This window comes from Artemia sp. Qi Xiang Cuo, chromosome 1 (assembly GCF_049724085.1).
Source record: "Artemia sp. Qi Xiang Cuo chromosome 1, ASM4972408v1, whole genome shotgun sequence".
Taxonomy (NCBI): domain Eukaryota; kingdom Metazoa; phylum Arthropoda; class Branchiopoda; order Anostraca; family Artemiidae; genus Artemia; species Artemia sp. Qi Xiang Cuo.
Window position 1 is genome coordinate 45740291 of NC_142794.1, and position 21962 is coordinate 45762252.

Below are 21962 nucleotides of genomic sequence, written 5' to 3' on the forward strand. Positions count from 1 at the left end.
TAGCAATGAGGCAAACATTTATAGCGTTGGTGAAGGACTCTTGATTTTTTTCAAATTCAGTGATGGCAATAAAATTATTCCATTTGAACGTATGTATTACGTACATTTCATGTGTGTCTCTGTCTCCGGGGAACAGTGATAAGTGATGCCAACCTTTGTATGCTTAAAGAGGCCACAGCACTGTCACTGTCCAACCTTCTTGTCTTGGGTCTGCGCTTCCTTGGGCTCTCTCGAACAGCACAGAAACATTTCAGTCTTGCGTTTATAACACATACCGTACCGTCTTTGAACAATTTTATTGCGTTGATATGTTTCATTGTTTTTATTTCAGAAAACGATCGATTTTTCAGTCCTTATTTCTCGTATATAGGACTCAATATTGTAATTTGGGAAGGATTCTTAAAATTTTTCGTTTTTTTTGGGGGGGGGGGGATCACCCCCATCGCCTCCCCTTTGTATCCGTGCTTGTTTTAGTGGCTAAGATTTTGTATCATAATTCTTTGTGTAACGCAATTTCAATTTTTGATGTTAGGTTAGTGATGACGTGGCCTAATCTCCGATAAAAGAGGAACTGGAATGATCATTTGATGTGAATATCATTCATTAAACACATCATATATATATTACCAAGACCTTATATACAAGACAATTCATTGAATCATATAAAACAATTTTCTTCAACTAGTAGACTTACAATTCACTTTTTAATGTTGATTTGACGAATATCCCCTCACCCTCCCGCTAAAAAAAACTCTTCATATGCGCCTCTAAGAAATTATGTGAGACAGGGATTTTAAGAAAAGATTTTGCAAATGTTATTTCGAGTTTGAATACTATTAAATCGATGGGTTATCTTAGAATTTCAATCGATATTAACTTGGTCCTATTTAGGGGGGAGAATCGTAGTTTGGGTGAGTCATGACAGTCGCACAATGTCATGACATCATGTTAGATAATTAAACGTAATAGATACAAAAAATCACATCTTGCTCCAATCCAATTACTTTTAGTCACTGAAAAAGGGCACTAGAACTTTTTATTTCTGTTCGAATGAGCCCTCTCCTGATCGTCTAGGACCATTGGTTCGATACGATTACCCCTGGGAAAAAGCACACACAAAAAAAATACACATTCGTGATCTTCTTCTGGCAAAAAAAATGCAAAATTCAACATTTTTATAGGTAAGAGCATGAAACCTCTAAAATAGGATTATCTGCAAAGCCTATGCTGAAACTGATGGTGCGATTTTCACTTGAATGTTTGGGCGTGTCACCCTTTCTTCGAAAAAGAGGAAAATTTTCTCAGGCTCTTGACTTTCGACGGGTAACATTAAACCTAATGAATATTTTTATATTTGGAATCAGCATAAAATTCAATTCTTTTGATGCATCTATTGTTATTAAAATTCCGTTTTAAGAGTTTCGGTTGTTATTTGGCCGAGTCGCTCCTTACTTACAGTTCGTTACCTCGAACTCTTTGACTGTAGACGGATTTGAAATGTTGCAGGCTTCAAGCAGATATTAGTAAAGTGAGGGTATATTAGTATTCAGTAGCTTAGTATAGGTTATTGTCATATTGGAATATTAGTCCTTATTTTCAGGGAGCCTTATGAATGTTCAAAATTAAACGGAATCAGGAATGTTCACCCCAAAACATAAAAACCGAAGCAGAGTTAATCCGTTTAGTTTCTGAATGAATGGCTGAAGGTATTTATAATTTCTGATATTATCTGATTAATAATATATATATATATATATATATATATATATATATATATATATATATATATATATATATATATATATATATATATATATATATATATATATATATATATATATATATATATATATATATATATATATATATATATATATATATATATATATATATATATATATATATATATATATATATTACAATTTCTGAAGATATGGCTTCCAAAACAACAAGGTGCAAATAAAATAGATAGTGCTACTAAAACACACCGAAAAAGAACCTTTTATACGATCAGTAACCGTACGTAGTAGGGTAACTCAACCATGAACAATGTACCTAGTCTAAATTCATTTAGGATTGTCATTTTCTTTCTGCTCTGACTCTCTATTTGTCCAAAAAACAAATTTAAAACATATTGCTCTTTTACAACCTAAGCAGCTCTAAGGTAAACACAGGAACAGCATTTTTACAGACTAATCAAATGCAGTGCATGGACCATATTGTTAAAGTAAATCAAACTCCTTAGAAACCTATCTTCTATTAATCAACAATGCAGCATTTTTACAGACTAATCAAATGCAGTGCATGGACCATATTGTTAAAGTAAATCAAACTCCTTAGAAACCTATCTTCTATTAATCAACAATAATGCATTCTAAAGTAAAAACCTGATTTTGAGATAATAAAGGATCTTAAGCAATGAGCAAACAAACATGAAAAATAAATTAAATATGGCTTACAACACCACTTGGAAATTATTTCAACAAACCATATAATAAAGTCAAGAACTATTAGCACATTTCAAATACAAAAAGGCTAATTTTAGCTACCTACTTTAAAATTCAATAATGTAGATTCCAATTAAAAGATATCCACAATAAAAGTAAAAAAATATGCACCGACAAGAAGCGTCACACAAAACGTCACTAAAAAGCTTGTCTCCACTAAGAAATCTTTAAGGTCCATACAGAACTAGTCATAGCACACTAATCTCAATGAGATGATTCAGTGTAAACTAAGTAGGAGTCTAGTCTCGGAAACTAAAGTCCAATGTGGAATGATTCTAGGCTGCGTCGCAGAAAATGTCAGTAAAATAAAATGAAAGCTAAGTATTGAATCTCAACCTCAATATTAAAGAAAAGGGAACATTTCAACAAAGGCTAAGGGAACCGGAGCTGCACGCGTTCTTGCATTATATGCTAGACCCAAAAGACAGAAACACGAACAAAAACACTGAAATGGATTCAAGCTCTAGAGAGCACGATTCTGGATTTGCTAGCACCTTGTTTTAAAAACACTATCTTTATCATTTCTCTAGTTTAGGGTTTGTAGCTGAAAAAAAAGAACACAAAACAGGATTTAACACAAGTTCCCTTGTTGTGATCATTTGAAGAGGAGGGAGACTGCACAATATGGTGATGACCCTATCTTCCTTCTTTTTTTCTTTTTGCTCGACAGGTTCAGAGGCTGGAATTTTGATGACCCTTCCTTTTTTTGTTAGTCGACAGATTCGTACAAATTTAAGGCGAGACCAAGGCCCAACCCAGGGGTAGTCATTCCCTCACACACCCCTGGATCCACAACTGGCTGGGATGAACTTGTTGAACCAGGCTTGAACTCGATTGCCATACGTTAGATGGTCTAGAGTCATAACTTGGTTCGAAACACGATTTGAACTCGAGCAGAGTTTATAATCAAGTCAGTCAAAGCTTTGTGCTATCTTATTCACAACAGCAATTCTCTATAAATTCTTTAGGGTAATTTCCCTTAGCTTTAAGTTTAAGTTAACCAAATGTACATTTTTTTTTTATTTGTAGGTTCTAAGTACGATTGTTCTTTTTTTTCTTACCAAAGCGATTAATGGATATATATACAAGACTAAGCGTTTTTTTTTTTTTTTTTTTTTTTTTTTTGTGTGTGTGTGTGTTATTCTGTCCACTTTGACCACTGAATTTTCAGCCAAATCATTCAACCTAGTAGAATTTTTCCAGAACAATTTTGGAACAACGGAAATAAATATGAGCTATAAAATTCGGGAAAAATTAGGAAATGTGACCTCATGATAACAAGTGTGCGAGGGCCAATAACCCAAATGCTACATATATTCTATAACTTAAATTCATGGTTAAGAGTTTTATATTTATGAAACTTAATTTGTCATTAGCTTAGTCCAAGTCAGTTATTTGTACACTTTTATCATCCATCGCTCCTTCGTGTGCTCAGAAATATCTTCATAATCCAGTCCAATAACGTGATTAAGGAGGATGGGGACAGGACGTCACCTTGCTTTACCCCTGATAGGGCAGCGAAGTGTATTTTATTTGCTGTTTCCATGGAAGAAATTCAGGCATATTTAGATATTGGTAGTGGAGATATTAAGTTTGTTTCTGATATTGGAGATTTTATTCTACTAGAGGTTACAATTTGGGTTAAGACATTTTTCCACTTAAGGGGCCAAAAACCACCCCAAGATCGCAAACTACTAATAATACTACTAACAACTAACTGAAGCACCAAGCCGCCTGATGCAAACACAGCTACGCATGCTCTTCTTCCACCCCAGTCTATTGAAAGCCTCCCTCTTTACACCCTCCCAAGAAGTTTTCTTTTCCCTTAAATCTTTCCTAATGACATTCTCCCACCTCTTCCGGGGATGACCTACTTTTTATTTGGCCCTAGACGGTTGACCGACAAGGAATATCTTTGGCAATCTGTCATCCTTCATCTGCAGAACGTGCCCTAGCCATCTCATCCTTTCTCACATTATAGCCCTAGAAAGCGGGATTGAACCACAAGTTTTTTTACAGCTTACTATTTGAGATATTGTCATTCAGTCAGGTAGCCAAAACAATCCGTAAACAATTTCTCTGTAAAACATCTAGAAAATCCTCCTCCCTCCTTTTGCTTTGCGTCTTTTATGTCCACACTTCAGTTGTTCCTATTCTTCCAAGCTTTTTTTTAACCGTGAAAAAACACCCACATTCCCTTGTATTTTTTATAGTAAAGTGCAAATTATGTTCTGGCCTTGGGAAGACATAGGGGTTTTGAGCCCAATTTATGTTAATTTCTGCTAAGACTTTATAGTTTGGCCTGCTATTTGTATGCTGGAGAAAAATTTTCAGCAATTTTTAACAACATACACCCTTTTAAAAATTTGGACACAAATAGTAGTGTTTAATTTAGTTTCATACCTTCTCTATTTGACCTGAATTAGAAAACTTGATACCATTTGCAAAAAAATTTGCTTACTTTCTTTGATAGCTTAGATACACTTACGCTATCTTGACTTGGTTAAATTTTAAGAGCAGAAGTAGCCCCGAAAGTCTGAACATAATACCCTCAGTCGTTCTTGGGATAATGCTGAGATGCCTTATTGGGAATTAGCATTAACACAGTGCATTTTGATTTAATCTTAAGGAAACATTTAGTTTTTAAATATAATGGGGAAATGGGAGGGTGGCCGTAGGAGGGGGATTAGTTGCCCTGCAATCACTTTCGACTATTAAAAAGGGCATCAGCCCTTTCTATTTTCAATCGAATGAGCTCTTTTCGAAGTTCCTACAACGACTCCTTCGATACGAAGAGCCATGGTCTAAACAACAACAAAAAATCATACATAGTACCCACATCGAACTTTACTATAAAAATTTCAAGCCTACCAATCTCTGTTGACTATTAAACAGCGCACTAAACCTATTGATTTATAATCGCAGCAGCCCTATTCTAGATTTTTTGACAAAATTGTCTATGAGAACCTTATATACCCCCAGGGTATAAACTAAAAACCGTACCCTTAGAGCTGTGAGGGTGATTGTCATCCTCTTAAGACCTAATTTTCAGAACTTTCAACTAGGTTAAACAAAATGGCTATCTAAAAATTTTGATTGGGTGTGTTTGGGGAAATGATGGGCGTGAGAGGGGCGTTAGTCACTCTCCAATCACTTTCAACTATTAAAAAATATACTAGCTCTTTCAATTTCCAATCAAATGAGCCTTTTGAAGTTTCTATGACAACGCTTTCAATAAAAACCTTATATGCTCCCAGGACATAACTTACAACCCTTGCCCTGAGGGCTGGGGTGTCATCCTCAAAGACCTAATTTCCAAGAACTTTCTACTACGTTGAACAAAATGGCTATCTGAAAATTTTGATTGGATGTGTTTGGGGGAATGGTGGGCGTCAGAGGGGGGTTAGATTGCCAAAGATTGTCCTTTTCGGCCAACCATCTAGGGCAAAATGGAGAGCAGGTTGTCCGCAGCTGGAGTGGGAGGATGTCAAAAGGAAAGATTTAAAGGAAATATGAACTTCCTGGGAGGGTGTAAAAAGGGAGGCTTTGAATAAATTAGGCTGGAGGAGGAGTGTGCGTAGCTGTGTTGACCTCAGGCGGCTTGGTGCAGTGGTGAGTTGTTAGTAGTCGTAGTAGTAGTATGTATTTATATCTTTTGGAGTGAAATAAAATATAAGGCAAGACTTTCCTAGATAGTACTAAGATATAATTTACTCTTCAACAAAAACACAAGGGGATGGTAGAAAATGAAAGATACTTATTTTAGTTTCTTATTGGATTCTGGCCCACATTTCTTCCAGAAAAAAAAACCTCACATAAATTAACTAGAAAGGGCTATGGTGTAATTTGCACTTTACTTAAAATATAAAGGAACATCAATTACATGTTTATTAAATACATGACTCAAATGCATACTATACTTTTTCTTCTGTCATGTTTTTAACATGTGGTAAAGTTATGCTTGTTTGCTTGTAACAGAGCCTTGTCTTCTTTTGCAATTTGGTTAATAGAAGCATAATCTTGATCATTCTGTGAAAAATTAGATTAAATTTCAGGTTTGTTTTACATTCTCCTCTCCATTTAATGAGATTAAAATCTTGGAAATTTCTCTCTTAGTGTTATAATCTGCCGCTCTTGTGCACAAGCCTGAGCCTTTGACTGCTCCAAAATTTAAAAATTAGCAGAAAATGTCACTTAAGAATTTTGGAGAAAATAGAAGTGCCTTATTCTCCTTTTACAAGTTGGCTCATCTATGTAATACTTTTAATTGTTCTTATCATTCTTGTCGAACAATTCATGGTAACAAACTGTAATTAGCAACTCAGTCAATAGCAACAAAAACTCTAAAAAACAGAATTCTGATAACAGTTTATACATCAAAAGAATTGGCTTTTTATAGTGATTCCAAATATATAAAATTCATTAGGTTTAACATTACCAATCAAAACTACAAGTGTGAAAAAACTTGCCTTATTTTTGAAAAAGGGGGGGGGAGGGGAACACCCCCCAAAAATTCCAGTGATCTTAATGAAAATCATACCATTAGTTTTAGCATAAGCCTATCAGATGTATATATGTACATAAATATACATATATATATATATATATATATATATATATATATATATATATATATATATATATATATATATATATATATATATATATATATATATATATATATATATATATATATATATATATATATATATATATATATATATATATATATATATATATATATATATATGTGTGTGTGTAGGCCTATGCTGAAACTAGGCCTACAGAGGTTTCAAACTCTTGCCTACAAAAATGGGGAATTTTATATTTTCTTTTTGCCAAAAGAAAGATCATGGATGCATGTTTATTTTATTTTTCTCGGGAGTGATTGCATCACGCCAAAGGTCCTAGAAGATTGGGAGAAGGCTCATTGGAACAGAAATTCAAAGTTCTAGTTCCTTTTTTAAGTAACTAAAAAAATTGGACATCTGATCAAAATTTTGAGATGTCAAAAAAGACATCTGATTAAAATTATGAGATAGTTATTTGGTTCAGTATAGTTGAAAAGCCTGATAGCTATGCCTTTGGGGATGACAAGTCCCCTCATAGCCCATGGGGAAAGGGCTGTAAGCAATGCAATTTGCCCGTATTTTGCAATATGCAATATGCTGATATTTATTCCTTAAAATCTTTTTGATTTCTTAAAGTTAGAAAAGTGAAAACATTTACAGGAATTTTTTCAGTAAAGTACTAATTATATTCTGCCTTTTAGAAAGCTTGGGGTTTAGAATCTTACTCATATTAATTTCTGCTCGTTTTGAGCTTGACTCTTATTTATTTTAATTTATGTTTGTTTTGGGTTTCATTTATTTATTGATACTGATTCATGGTAGTTGTATTCTTGGTAGATTATTTGATTCGATTTTTGTTCATTTTGGTTTAATGGAGTTCTTTACTTTTTTACAAACTTATTTTGTTAAAAAAGTTTTTCTAATTAATTTCTGTTGGTTCTATATTGACATAGTGTTTGTCAGGGAAAAAGACTGAGCCTCTTCTAAAGTTAAACATCCGTCCCTTTCATGAAAATCTTAAATTCTCCTGGGCATACCTTACAACCCTTGCCCCTAATCTCTGGGGATTGTTTCAACCCTAAAGGCCTTGTTATATGATATTTAGACCATTTTGAATAGAATAGCTATCTCAAAATTTATGTTAGATACATTTCGGTACAAAACGACGTGTGTGTGTGCATGGAGGGTGGGGTAGCTGCCCTACGATCACTTTGACTCTTAAAAAGAACACTAGAGCGTCTGATTACCAATCCAATGAGCCCCCTTCGAAGTTTATATGACCATGCTTTCTATAAAAACCTTACAACCCTTACCCTGAGGGCTGGGGGTTTTGTTATCCTCAAAAACACAATTTCTAGACCGCTCTGATACGCTGAACAAAATTGTTATCTCAAAATTTTGATTGGAAGTGTTTGGCGAAATTATGGGCGTGGGGAGGGGGGTCATTTGCCCTTTGATCACTTTCTACTAATAAAAAAGGAACTAGTCTTCACAATTTCCAATCAAATGAGCCCTTTTTGAAGCTTCTACAACAAACTTTCAATAAAAACCTCATACGCCCCAAGGGCATAACTTACAACCCTTGTCCTGAGGGCTATGAGGGGAGGATTGTAATCCTCAAGACATAATTTCCAGACCTTTCAACTACGTTGAACAAATGGTCATATAAAAATGTTGATCGTAAATGTTGAGGGCAATGATGGGCGTGAGGGGCGTGGGGGACTCTACCTGTAATTACTTATTACTATCACATAGGGCAATAGATCTTTCATTTCCCAGTTAAATGAGCCCTTTTTGAAATTTTTACGACAATACTTTCTATAAAACGTTATAAGCCCCCAGGGCATAACTTACAACCTTAGACCAGAAGAGTATTGAAAACTATATGTCTTGAGCAGTCCTTGGAAAGAACTAATAAAACTAAACTGAATAATCGATATATAATGATATTAATTGCAAAAAGCTCAACAATCCAAGATTTTTATTTCAATGTGATTTTCGATATTATTTTCAATGTCGTAAGAACAAAAGAAACCATTTGTAATATAATTGGTTTTCAGTAAGTGCAAATGATGCAGTAGGCTTTAGACTTTTACAGTTAGGGGAGGGGCCAGAAACCAATCTCTTGTTTGTAGGGATTTGTGTTTGTTTTAAGTTTGATTTGAAATTCAGTTAAAGTTTTACTCATTTTAAGATTTATTTATTCATTTATATTAGTACCTATTGTAGGTTTATTTGCTATTATTGTTTATTTAATCTCTATTTGTTTTGGGTTTCATTTATTCTTTAATAGTAATTTTTGGTTGTTTTGAGTTTGAATTATTGTAGGAATTTATTTCTACTGGTCTTAAGTTTAATTTGGCTCTTAATCTTTTTTTGAAAAACTTCTTTTTTGAAAGGTTTTTTAAAATAAATTTGTTTGTTTTACTGCCAAGGGTTTAAGTTTTTCAACATTCCTTATTTCAACATCAAAGCTTCATTGAAGCATTAGAACAACAAAGTGGTGTTTTTTTTTGTTAAATATTAAAGTTTCAAAGTTCAGTATCTCCCTTCAGCATTCCCTGAAAGTAGTCACAATTAGATATTGTAACAGTTGCAAGCAGTCACAGTTGCAAGTTGTTACAGTTGGAAGTAGTCACAGCAGCAGTCACAACTAGTCTCATTTGCAGCCACAAAGTAGCAGTAGTAATAGTGGCCCTCAAATTTTTAAGTTAATACCCTTACCTCTTCCTAAGATACTGCAGATATGCCTTATTGATAACTTGGATACAGATAGTTTCTTTTGATTTACCTCAACATACCCCACAACATTTCTTGAAATTCTGCCTCAATACTCTTAGTCTTTTTGGACACACCTGGGATCAAGCATTAACCCTTTCCCAAAGATAGATCCTGCATGTAAGAATGTACAAATTACATAATCTATATTCCTTGTCCTAGGGGATGTAGAGGCATGGCATCTCCAGAGGCATAGCTATTAGACGTTGTGACTATTATAAATAAAATGGCTTTTTAAAATCTTTATCAGTGTTAAGGGGAGCATCTAAAAGAGTAAGGGGGCAGGGGTTATGTTGTCCTTTGTTTCTTTTTTAACATCCCTCTCAACGTGACTTCAAAGTTCCAACTTGATACCCCTAGCTGTTCCCTAGATATTGCTAGTGTGTCCTTTTGAAAACCCTCCTGCATATAGTACACTTTGATTTTGTTTGAAATACCCTTCAACATTTTCTAAGAGTTCTAACTTAATATCCTTAGCCTTTTTGGAGACTCAGGATCAAGCAAGTTTCCTTTTCCCAATAACCAGCTCAGTATATAAACAATGGACAACTTATATAGCTTACAACACTTGCCCCAGGGGTGGTGGGGATTATGTCATCCCTGGAGGCATAATTATTTGACCTTTGTTCCTTTTTCAACATCCCTTTCAACATGACTTAAAAGTTTAAGCTTAATATTTTTAGTCATTTCTTAGATATTGCTATTGTGTCCTTTTGACAACCTTTATTTGTTTATTTGCCTCCTGCATATAGGGTGCATTGATTTTGTTTGAAATCCCCATCAATATTTTTAGCCTTTTTGGAGACTGAGGATCAAACGCGTCCCCTATGGCCAATAACCATGTACCCAATAATTACGTATATTAACCATGGCATCTCTCCTCCTGAAAGTCGCTAACATAGATCTTTGCCCTTAAAAAGGTAACTAGAACTTTTAAGCTATGTTCAAGCAGCCCTTAACCCATATTTTAGGACTATTACTTCTATCCAATCACCCCCTAGAAATAAAACAACTAAACAAACAGGCATCCATGATCTTTCTTCTGAGAAAAAAATAAAATCCAAGATTACACATTTTTGTAGGTGGGAGCTTATAACTAAAGCAGGATCTTCTGATATGCTGAATCTAATGGTGTAATTTTCATTAAGATTGCTTGTCTTTTTAGAGTTATTTTCCCCAATCTTTGAAAATCAAGCAGACTTTTTTAGGTATGGGTAACATTATAATTATTGAGATAATATATTTGAAATCAGCATAAAAAAAAATTTCTTTTTTGTATTAATTATACGTCATTAGAGATATATAAACTCTAATTACACATTAGAGTTTTGGTTACTATTGGCCCAAGTTGATCATCACTTACAGTCTTCAATCAAAAACTGTTTGAAAAATTGAGTAGTTTTTTCTTTGAGAATTTTTCCTTACCACCGTTTATCTTAAAATACTATCCCCTATCCCTCCTCTATCACTGCTTTTCTAGTGTCTGATTAAATGATTTTCATTGGTTGTTATTTTTGAGTGCCTCTAAATGATTTCATTGGCTGAAATTTCTCCTCTTTATGTTATAACATCTAATTTATTTTCTTGCACACTTTAAAAAAAAGCAAAAAAAAAAACAGCAACTAAGGTGATGAGGAACTTCAATTACTGTTTATATCATATTCCCAAGTGTAACATATCCCTGTATTTGCAACTGATGTGATATGAATGTGCCTGTGTTTTGCTTACAATATTTGCTTATGCTTTGCATATAGTTTTCATTGTATTGCCGGTTCTTGTAACCTGAGTTTCAATTATACTGCTCAAACATCATGACAAAGAAAATCTTTACATGGTGTTAGAATGATGGAATCAACTGTCCCTTACATTTGGCTCAATTGGGAATCAGAAAACCTCAAAGAAGATTGGAATAAATCCAATAGGCATGCAAAACTAATGTTTAAAGCCCCATTGAAAATAAGAAGATGAAGGCCCACTGTGTAGAAAAAAAACCCAGAAACTGTTCAATGGGCATTTTAGCTAGAACAAAAAGAGAGACAATTTTAGATTACTAATTTTACATTCATTTTTATGGTTCTGTTTGTTTTTGACAATTTACCCCCATCCTTTCTTCAAGGGTCTCATACAGCCCTAGGCTACATACAAAATTAACATAATAATTGATGAGAACTAATTCAAAACCACTGTTTACCACAAGGTAAAAAATGAAATCAGAACTGCATCCAAGGTTTCATCTTTAAAAACCTTCAAGAAAGTATGTCAAGAAAGAAATTGCTTATGCTGTTCTATAGGCTTAGACCTACCTATAAGTGATGTTGAGCCTAGGTAGGTTTTGCGTTGTTGATATTGAATTGTAGACTATTCTTAGGCAACCTAAAACAAATGAGGAAATAGTAGGTCTAAAATTTTTTGCTTGTTGTTGTTGTTTGTTTGATGCACTCCTGGGCAGGCTGCCCACTGTGCATGTCTCTTCAATTTTATCAGAGCCTTCCAGGGTGAAAGGTGTTTTACATCAAGTTTCAGCTGTCCAGCTGTTGTTCTGTCATGACCAAGGGTCAAACAATATAAATAGCCATCTGGCTTTTGTCACTGTGGTTAGAGGTTGGCAAGCTATATTCAACTCCATCTAATGATGTCACATTTGAGGCTCCATATTTACAATTCAAACACAACTGGCTGATAATACAATTTAAATTGATGAGCTTCGCTTGCAATATTTACACCTACTCATACATATACAAAGGCCTACAAATTGATTTACATGAACAATATTAAAATAATGTGCAATAATATCAAATATATACATTTATAAATACATATTATAACACTATGTGTAGATTAGTATCTACAATGAAATGCCCTAGTACTTCCACAGATTTTTTCCTAGCCCACGGTGGCGTCTGTGCATGACCCATGATATTTCTGAGCATGAATGCACCAAAATACTTTAGGCAAGCGCCTTTTTTGTTGGCAGTCTCTGTGTCTCATATTTTTTTTACAATACACTAAAATATGCCTAACATCCTCTTCCACATTGCTGAGCTCATATAATGAAGAATCTACTCACTTCTGTTTAAATAAAACACTCCTAATTTGAGCAATGCCTGTTCTGAGCCTGATTATACTAATAACCAGGTGTCTGACTGGGGGCCATAAATCAGGCAGTTGGGTACCACAATCATACAAATCAAGGATCTGGTTCTGAGACCTTTGACAAAAACTTCTTTCTCTTTCTCTTTTAGAGACTTATCATCTGTTACTTTAAAAGACAGTGCATGAATTAGCACAGGAACCACAACTGCAGCCCCACCCCCAGTGGCAAAGCATAATCCATCAGTAAATATCATCCTATATCCCATCTGTGTCCACTGGTCTACCCATTCATGCCACCTAGTTCTTGCCATCTCTGGTGGTTCCTCTGGACTACCCCTTGAGAATGGGGGTAGTGCTATATTTGACTTTATACCTGTACTAAAAGCTGAGTTTACCTCATCAATGACATCAGGAGTTGGGATAGGAGCAGGTATTTCAAAGATGTGGTTCACCATTCAATGGTATGGCTGATTTGATTTGCTTGAAATCTTTGGTTCTGGTCATATGTTTCAATAAGTTCTTTGTAGATAATGTCATTTGGGATCAACATCTTCCATGTAAAATACTGTGCTTTTAATTTCTTCATTCTAGTTTCTAATGTTGTCAGTCCTAGTTCATAGTATATTGCAGATTGGAGAGTTTATTTTAGGGATCCAAGAATTTTCCTCATTATGCAATGCAGGGCTGTATCCAGTTTTTTCAGGTGTTGGGTAGATGCCTCTTGGTAAAGGAGGCAGCCATAATCCAGCTTGCTTATTACAACTGCTCTCACAAGCTGGGTGGCAACAGAGAAAGGGGCTCCTCCCTTAGATAAGCAAATAGCATTGACAAAGTAGGCTCTGCTCTTGAGGTTTCCAATTAAATAATTCACATGGTGAGTCCATGAGAGTGCAGTGTCAAAAATCACCCCAAGGTAGCAGAACTTTTCAACTACTGGGACAGAGGTACCACTGATTGAAAGCCTTGGCATTGAATGAATCTTTGTCTTTCTGAAGAGGAGCACTGCTGACTTAGCAGGTGAGAATTCCATGTTGTTGACAGTTGTTCATAAACTGAGATAATCAAGACCCTTCTGGACAGCAGCTTGTAGAACATGCTTATCTCTTGATGTTGCAACCATTGCAATATCATCAGCATACATATACAGATTGCATCCCAAGAATATATTCAAAACTAATATCACTGCAATAAATAAGGAAGAGGAGTAGGCTTAGTATCCCCCCTCCTTGAGGTACCCCCACATCTGGCTTAGTTTTTTATGGAGGTCCATTTTCCCTGTATGGATATCCAGTTCTTGGTTTCTCAGGTAATATTCTATCCACATCCTCAGTTTTAGGCAGATTCAGAAAGAATGTAACTTTCTCATCAGTTTATCCACACTAACCCTATCAAAAGCAGCCCTTACGTCCAAGAAGGCTGCTAATGTCTCCTTACCCTGCTTGAAACCCAATTTTATCTGGTGTTTTAGCCTTAAAAGTGCATCTGTAGTTCCTCTATTAGGAAGAAAACCAAATTGTTCATGCTGGAGTGGATTTGGTAGTTCTGGGAGGATTCTTAACTTAACAAGGTGTTCCATAAGTTTGCAAAGGCATGATGTGAGGGCTATAGCTTTGTAGGGGGCTGGAAGTTTTGGATCCTTTCCAGTCTTCAAAACAGGTATTACAGTGGCTTTCTTCCACTGCTTTGGGACTGTTGATGTTGCTGGAGACTTGTCAAACAAAGCTGTAATGACATCTACTGTTTTGGGGCTAAGGTTCCTTAACATTTGATTATGTATCAAATCTGGTCCCATTGCACCTGATTTCAGTCTCCTAGTTTGCTGAATAGCTTCTGTTGCAGCAAAAGGCTCAAATAGCATGTTGTATTTGGCAGAGTGGGTCTTTTGGTGATTTCCTACATTTTCAGGTGCTTGTTCAATGAACTGGTCCAGAAGAACATGGAATTTTTCATGGGTTAAGGTAACTGGGATGCCATTTCTCAGGAGGATTGGGGGTTCCTTCCTTGTTTTCTTTTTCCCCACAAATGCTTGAAAGTTTCACCACAGATCTCTAATAGAAGTTGACTTTTTGAATGTTGTCTCAATTAGAAAGGCACAGCTTACAGTTGTTTCTTGGATTATGGTCCAGCAGAGTTTTACTAACTTTTTATTCAGTTCAATATGGTTTTCAGTGCTAGGGTTCCCCTTGGCCTTGTTCTCAGCTTGTTTCTTCTCAGTATGGGCTTTTTGGCTTTCTGAATTTTATCCAGGGATTGAGTTGAGCTTTTTTTTTCTTACATTTTTTAAAGCCAAATACCATCTGACCTGCAATGATTAGGGTGTTGGTGATTGTGTATGTCAGTTAATCTGTAGTCATGGCAACAGTATCTCGAATTTTGTTAAGCTGCTGGTCAACTTCATATCTCCAGGCTGGCCACATCTCTTCTTTAAAATTCCATAGTTTCATTTCTTGCAATTGGTATGTGTTCCTATACTTCTCAGCATGTGAAAAGTAGTTAACACTGGGTAGTGATCTGATGAGAAAGGGTCTGGGATTATAATTCAGAAGTCAGTTGATAGGTTTGGGGAAGCCAAGGTCAAGTCAATTGCAGATGTTCTTCCAGTTGTTTTATTAAGTCTTGTACCAAGATCCAGGGGGGAGGGGAGTAAGCATGTCAAGAATGCAGGATTAATAATAATGTTGGTCAGTTCACTTGACTTGTGATCCTGAGGTGATACTGTATCCTACATGGGATTGTGGAGGTTGAAAGCTCCAGCCAATATTTTTGAATCTTCACTACTACTCCGAAAATCCTTTAGTTGTTTCATATCAAAATTCCCTGTAGAACTGTTATAATAGTTGACAATGCTTACCCAATTTTTCTTGAACTTTACTTTAATTGATCCTATTTTATTTCTTCCTGGTACACTGGGCTGCACAATATGGGCCAGGCAATCTTTAACTAAGGTTGTAAGCCCACCCCTAGCTCCTTGGTCCCTGTCCCACCTTTCTGCAGTATATCCTTGGAACTTTGGTGTAGATTTTTCTGCAGTAAGGAATGTTTTGTGTAGCAAAACTAAATCTGGTTGTAGCAAGAGGATGAGATTATGGAGCTTGATTACCTTTGTCCTTCTCAAACCCTGTGTATTTAGCTGTAGGACCTTCATATTGCATGGATGTTTTTTTCCTCTTTTGCTTTTATCATTTTTTTTAACATCTTATCCTTTCCTTTACCTTTGTTTCCTAGTTTTGCCCTCATGCAGGCCTTTCTTACCCCTTCTTTATCTTCTGATTCTGATGTACTCAATACAACATCTGAGGGGTCTTCATCAGAACTGAGCTCATCAACCATGTTCTTTGTCTGTTTGTTTCATCTGAATCTTTTTGTTATAGGAGGATTGATCAAAGGGAGGTTACCAGCTTTGTTAACTTCTCAGCAGATTTTCTCAACTTAAAGATCTCTTCTTCATGGTTACATATTAAAGGTGGGAATGCATTGTAAGATATTTGTGGGCTTACCAATCCAGTAGGTCTTGTGGCTTGGGTTGCAACCTGGCTAAAACTCCTTCTATTAATTACTGATGCTCCTATTTTATTGGCCTTCTCTTTGTAGAGCTTTCAATCTCTGCTGTTGGCTGTAAGAGCCTCATTACAGTTGATGCATTTTTTTGGAGGGGGGGGGGTTGACTCATCTTTTGAGGGACAGGTTCTGAAATTATGGGTTTCTGCGCAAATCAAGTATCTCTCTTTTCCCCAGCATTTTACAGCTATATGGCCAACTTTCAAACATTTGTAGCATTGCCTTGGGTTTGTTTTCATCAACATATATCTGGGCACTCTATACAGCAATTCTTGTTGGGAATGGTACATCAGTATTGAAGTTAATTAAGATCATACATGACTTTTGTCTTTTACTGCATTTTGATACATCATCTTCAATTGCAATTTTGGCATCTTTTATATTTGGTTGAGTCTTTACTTCTTCTAAAACCTCCTCTTTTAGCCCAACTGCCTGAGGAAGGAAACATTTTCCCTTCCATATTTTTCCATGTTCTCTGTCTTTGAAGACTACTTCAGTAATGTTAACTTTTAGTCCTGTAAGCAGCATAGCCTTAGAAGCAAGTTTCTTGTTCTTGGCCAGTACTTCCACAGCACCACAGCACCACAAGTGTTACATTAGGGAAAACCACTCTAATCCCTGTATACATTTTATGATAGTAACTTTATGGTAAATTTTCAGCAGTTAATATTATTGACTTAAAAATAAAGTAAACATACCAAAATGAATTTTCATTAATAAGAAATAAATTTTACCCCGCCCCTATATATACCAATTCAGAGTATATGTTGGCACATTAGGGGGGTGGAGTTCAAGTTTAAATTTAAATCTCATCTGCATCAGAAATAAGAATAACCCCCACCCCCCTAATGTGCAAATATATACCCTGAATTGGTATATATAAGGCTGGGGGGTAATTCATTCCCAAGAAAAATGGTTGTTGTATTTGAAAAGAGCATAAAAAAAGGCATCATGTGGTATGTTTACTTTATTCATAAGTCAATTATAAGAACTGCCAAAAATTTACCAACTTTCCTAGGTATCCTGGAGGCTATGCAAGTCCTGGGTAAAGGTCCAATGTCTTTATTATCAGTAGTCTTTCCCCACACCAGGACAGTGGGAGCCTGGCCTCCAGTACAAGCCCCAGGGGCCCCATCACAATGTAGTGGGTGAGCAGAGGGCTCACCAATGTCAATAGAGAAATTGTCAATAGCCTAAAAAGCAAATAAATAAGCACAACAAAGCAAGCACTAAAGCAATTTGCAATAATATAACAATAAAAAAGCAGTATAAGCTTTATTCATACTTCTCTATAATAATTTGATGTCTAAAAAGTCATACAGAAGACTTTATATCATTCTCCATGTTTAAAGGAAACATAATATTGTCTTTTGTTTGACTTTATAGTGCTTTCTATATAAGAGTAAATGACAATACTTGTTGCTTAGAGTATAAAGAACCAATGACTTTAATAGTCAAACATTGCTCACCTCACAGAATATATAGCCTACCCCCTCCCCTAATGTGTAAATATATACCTATATTGCATCCTCAATCTAAATATAACATCCATTTGCATCACAAATGAACTTTACTCCCATATGAGCCATGTGGTTGATGTCCAATGAAATTGTGTAGGCCTAGGCTATAAAAAGCTATCTGTATGACTTTTTGTTGTTTTCTCTATGTATCAGTGGGGTAATAGGCTATAATTCCTTCTCTCTTAAGACATTTTAGTGGATCATATATTAAATAAGAAAACCTAAAAGTCTTCTGTATAACTTTATTCTTATTTCTCTATAATAATTTGATGTTTAAAAAGTCATACAGAAGACTTTATATCATTCTCCATGTTTAAAGTAAACACAATATTGTCTTTTGTTTGACTGGTAAAATTCTACTTTAGCTACTTTTGGCTATATTGGAAAGGAGTTTGGTTAGGAAAATGACACTTTCAGGGATATATATACAGGCTACAGTATGTCATGGGAAGGTATTTTGAAGTACCTACCTCCACTCCTTCTCCCTCTAGAGGGTCCTGACCTTTGATGACCATTTAAAATCTGTGTGTTATGAAAGTGAAACCTTGTGATATAGATCTTCTGCTTAAAATGAAGTTCAACAAAATTGTTTTCAGCTTCACAACTTTGCTCAATCCTGATTTATAGTTTTAAAGATATGCAAATACATTTCCTAAATTTTTAAAATTAACATTGATATGACTTAAAATACTACTCAAATAACAGGAATTTCTTTTTCAGAACTAAATCCAGAGAAACAGAAACTTTTAACTGAAAATTAAGGTAAAATGTTGTTTTGTCAAAATTTCAATAGGTAGGCCTATAGACCTGTCATGTAGGCAAATTTCAGGACCCTCTAGAGGGAGAAGGAGAGGAGACAAGTGGGCTACTTCAAAATACCTTCCCAGGACATATTTTAGCCTGTAGACCAATCCCTGAAAGTTTCATTTTCCTAACATACACCCCTTTCCGAGATAGTTAAAAGTAACTAAAGTAGAATTTTACCGTTTGACTTTATAGTGTTTTCTATACAAGAGTAAATGACAATATTTGTTGCTTAGAGCATAAAGAACCAATGACTTTAGCCTAGTCAAACATTGCTCACCCCCTATTATACACCAATATGGAGCTCCGTAGGAGTACAATCCCGAGAAACCTTTTTCTTCTAGGTTTTCTTTGAAGCAGATCCACAGATTTGCAGAATATTGAGTAATTATTCCAGAAGAGCCTTTCAAAAGATCGTCTTCTTCTTTTGCTAGCAATTAAAAAAATATATTCTTTTGTTTCTTTGACAAGTAAACTGGGTAGAATTATTGGTGTGCCACATGTATAAAATTCGGACAATAAGCCAAATTAAAGAGCCGCCCTTTGACAATTCCAATATTTGTAGAAAGATTAAGTTATTCATTTTTATTGACTTACTTATAATACAAAGAATTCTCTGAAAAACAGTTCCTGATTAACATCCAAGGAGTGTAGCGATAGTTCAGAGAGTGAAGGTGAAAGAAGCACTGCAATAGGATATCATACCGAAGAGAAACAATTTTTCAAATAATACATGTGTTATATCATTGTGCATATGAATATGCACTTCTGTCAAAAATTGATTTTGTTTTAATAATACGTTTTTAACATTTGAAAAAGACACTACACTTAGTAATTTCTTTTTAAAAGACCCTTCTCCCTATGTCTTACAACCACTGGTTTTATACGGTCGATCATCCATGGTAAAGAAAAAGAAAAAAAGAAAAGGAACATATTACTCCATCCCACGGGGAAATGTGACTTTCCTTGTTAATTAAGATGGGGGAGTTTAGTTTTTTATCATATATAGGTTACTCGGCTATGGGGATTCCAATAAAAAAAATGTTGCAGTGTGATCTGTTTTGATATTTATAAAAAGAGCTCGAGCTTGTGATGTCCATTTGAATGAGCTTCCTCCTGGTAATTTTTATCTTTTATTTTTCCCAATCACATCAGAAACAAAGGCCATACTTTATATAGTAATGTTTGACTTTTCTTGATTTAACAGATTAGGATCTACATTGCTCCAAATTAAATCTTTCAAACCATGATTAGTAAATTTATTAGCTCAAAATTCGTATTTCCTAAATTTTTTATACTTTTTGGGCATAAGTTTATATTCTGCAGAGAAAACAATTCTTTGCAATGGTCTAATCTTGTTTTTCACTCAAAAAGGGCACTAGATATTTTGGTTTCCATATAAATTAGCCATCTCCCAGTATTTTACGGCCACTAGCTTGATAAGTTTCCCACTGGGAAGAATCAGGAAAAAGGGAAACACGTCAATAGGTGCCCATCAAAAACAATTTTCCCTGTCGTTGAAGTTTGGGGGCCGTAAATCTACGACGAAAGGTTTTCGGCCATGTTGATTTCAATGATTTACTTTTTGTATCGATTTGATGTCATTTTTTAGAGTCGGTCTGGTGAATGTGTTGAAAAAGCTATCAAATAGTTTGTGGTAACGAATTAAGTAATATCAAAGACCACGCTGCATTTCCACGACGACAAATAGCAGTTCGAAAAGGGATAAATCCTTTAATTAGACAGTGAAAAAAAAAACAATAAATAAATATATTGGATATTTTGGTCACATTTACGGCGACCGTCATTAGTAGAAACACTAAAATAAAACAATTCAGACCAATGATATACATACAAAGTAAAATAATTATATATTCTTTATTGCTCTTTTACTGGAAGCAATTCTTTTTGACTTCCTAGGTCCCGGTTTGTTAGCTTTATTTGAACTAACAGGTGGGCAGAGGTCAAACGTCTTGTGACAAATTAGGCTTACTTTATCTGACTTCAGTAAATTATCATAAATTTCTCTTCTTACTTCTTCAGATATTAAGGATATACGGAAGTGTTTCTACAAGTATACAACATATTTGCTATGGCTGCCTCTCTGGACTAACAACTGTGGTTAGTTACAGCTCTCTATCCTCGCGGCACGGACTTGCTAGTCCAGTGTCCGCGGTTCAGACAAGAAATGAGGGATATCCGAGGCAGATTATTGCTGAAAGTACCTCTGAAATTGTATTTCGTTGATCATGCGTTTGTTCTTACATATGACTGCTCTTTTTTGTATTTGTTTTTCTTGTCATCTCTTATTTGTTTTGGTTTTGTTTGTATTTGTTAGAGTTTATTTGTTTCTTTTCCTTTTCTTTCTCTATTACTCCATCAGTGTAGATTTATATTATCATATAAATAGAATTCAAGCCAAACTCACCTGCGTCTCTATTCAAAGCTAGGCTTTTGAATAAAGCTTTCTTAATTTCAATCGTTTCCCTGAAAGATTGCTTTGAACCCCGATCCCTGGAAATCAAAGAGACATAATCAAACAAGATAAAATGGTCCAGAAATCATAAATGTGTTCCAATAGGGCTGACGTGAAACCTTCAGGTTTGGAATTTCACTTTAAAGTCGACGAAATAGATTCTTAATGTTTTAGCAATCTTATTTTCAAATTCTGGTTTGTACGTCCCATATAAGACCTACTACAAAAACATGGGATCTGATAGACCCCAATTTGCTGTTCCAATGAAACTTAATCCTTCTTAGGATTGTGAAAACTACCCAAAGTATTGCTAGTATTACTAATGTCTAAAGCTGTCTTTAAACCATTGCTTTGTAAATATCTTTTTTTAAGTTTTTCACTTAACCCTGGAACAAAATGGTAAAGGAAAAAACATAGCCTTCTCTTCAGTTGTCTCTAAGACTTCCTTAGAAATCTAGAAACGTTTTTCTTGTTTTTGAAAATGTCTGGTCAATTAACCAATCTGGATAATAGTTACTTATTAGGATTTCTCTTAGAAAAGACAACTCTTCCTAAACAAGTTTTGGACATCAAATGCCAAATATGCGCTCAGTTAAAGATATGATCAAGGCCGTACCCAGGATTTTTTTTGAAAGGGTTTTTATTAAAGAAAAAA

At 35.0% G+C, this 21962-nt stretch overlaps 1 protein-coding gene across 2 annotated transcripts in view; it reads right to left on the bottom strand.

The window, feature by feature from the left end:
* The window catches only part of Ephrin (ephrin), a 303854-nt gene extending 284610 nt beyond the window's left edge, over window positions 1-19244 (bottom strand). Inside the window, exon 1 of one of the 2 annotated variants that reach the window (XM_089095085.1) lies at window positions 19112-19244. The gene's annotated coding sequence lies outside the window, so the exon portion shown is untranslated. Of the gene's footprint in view, window positions 1-2553; window positions 2678-19111 lie in introns of those variants that run through there. The other variant, XM_089095092.1, reaches the window with a different exon arrangement.
* Window positions 19245-21962: the final 2718 nt, after the last annotated feature.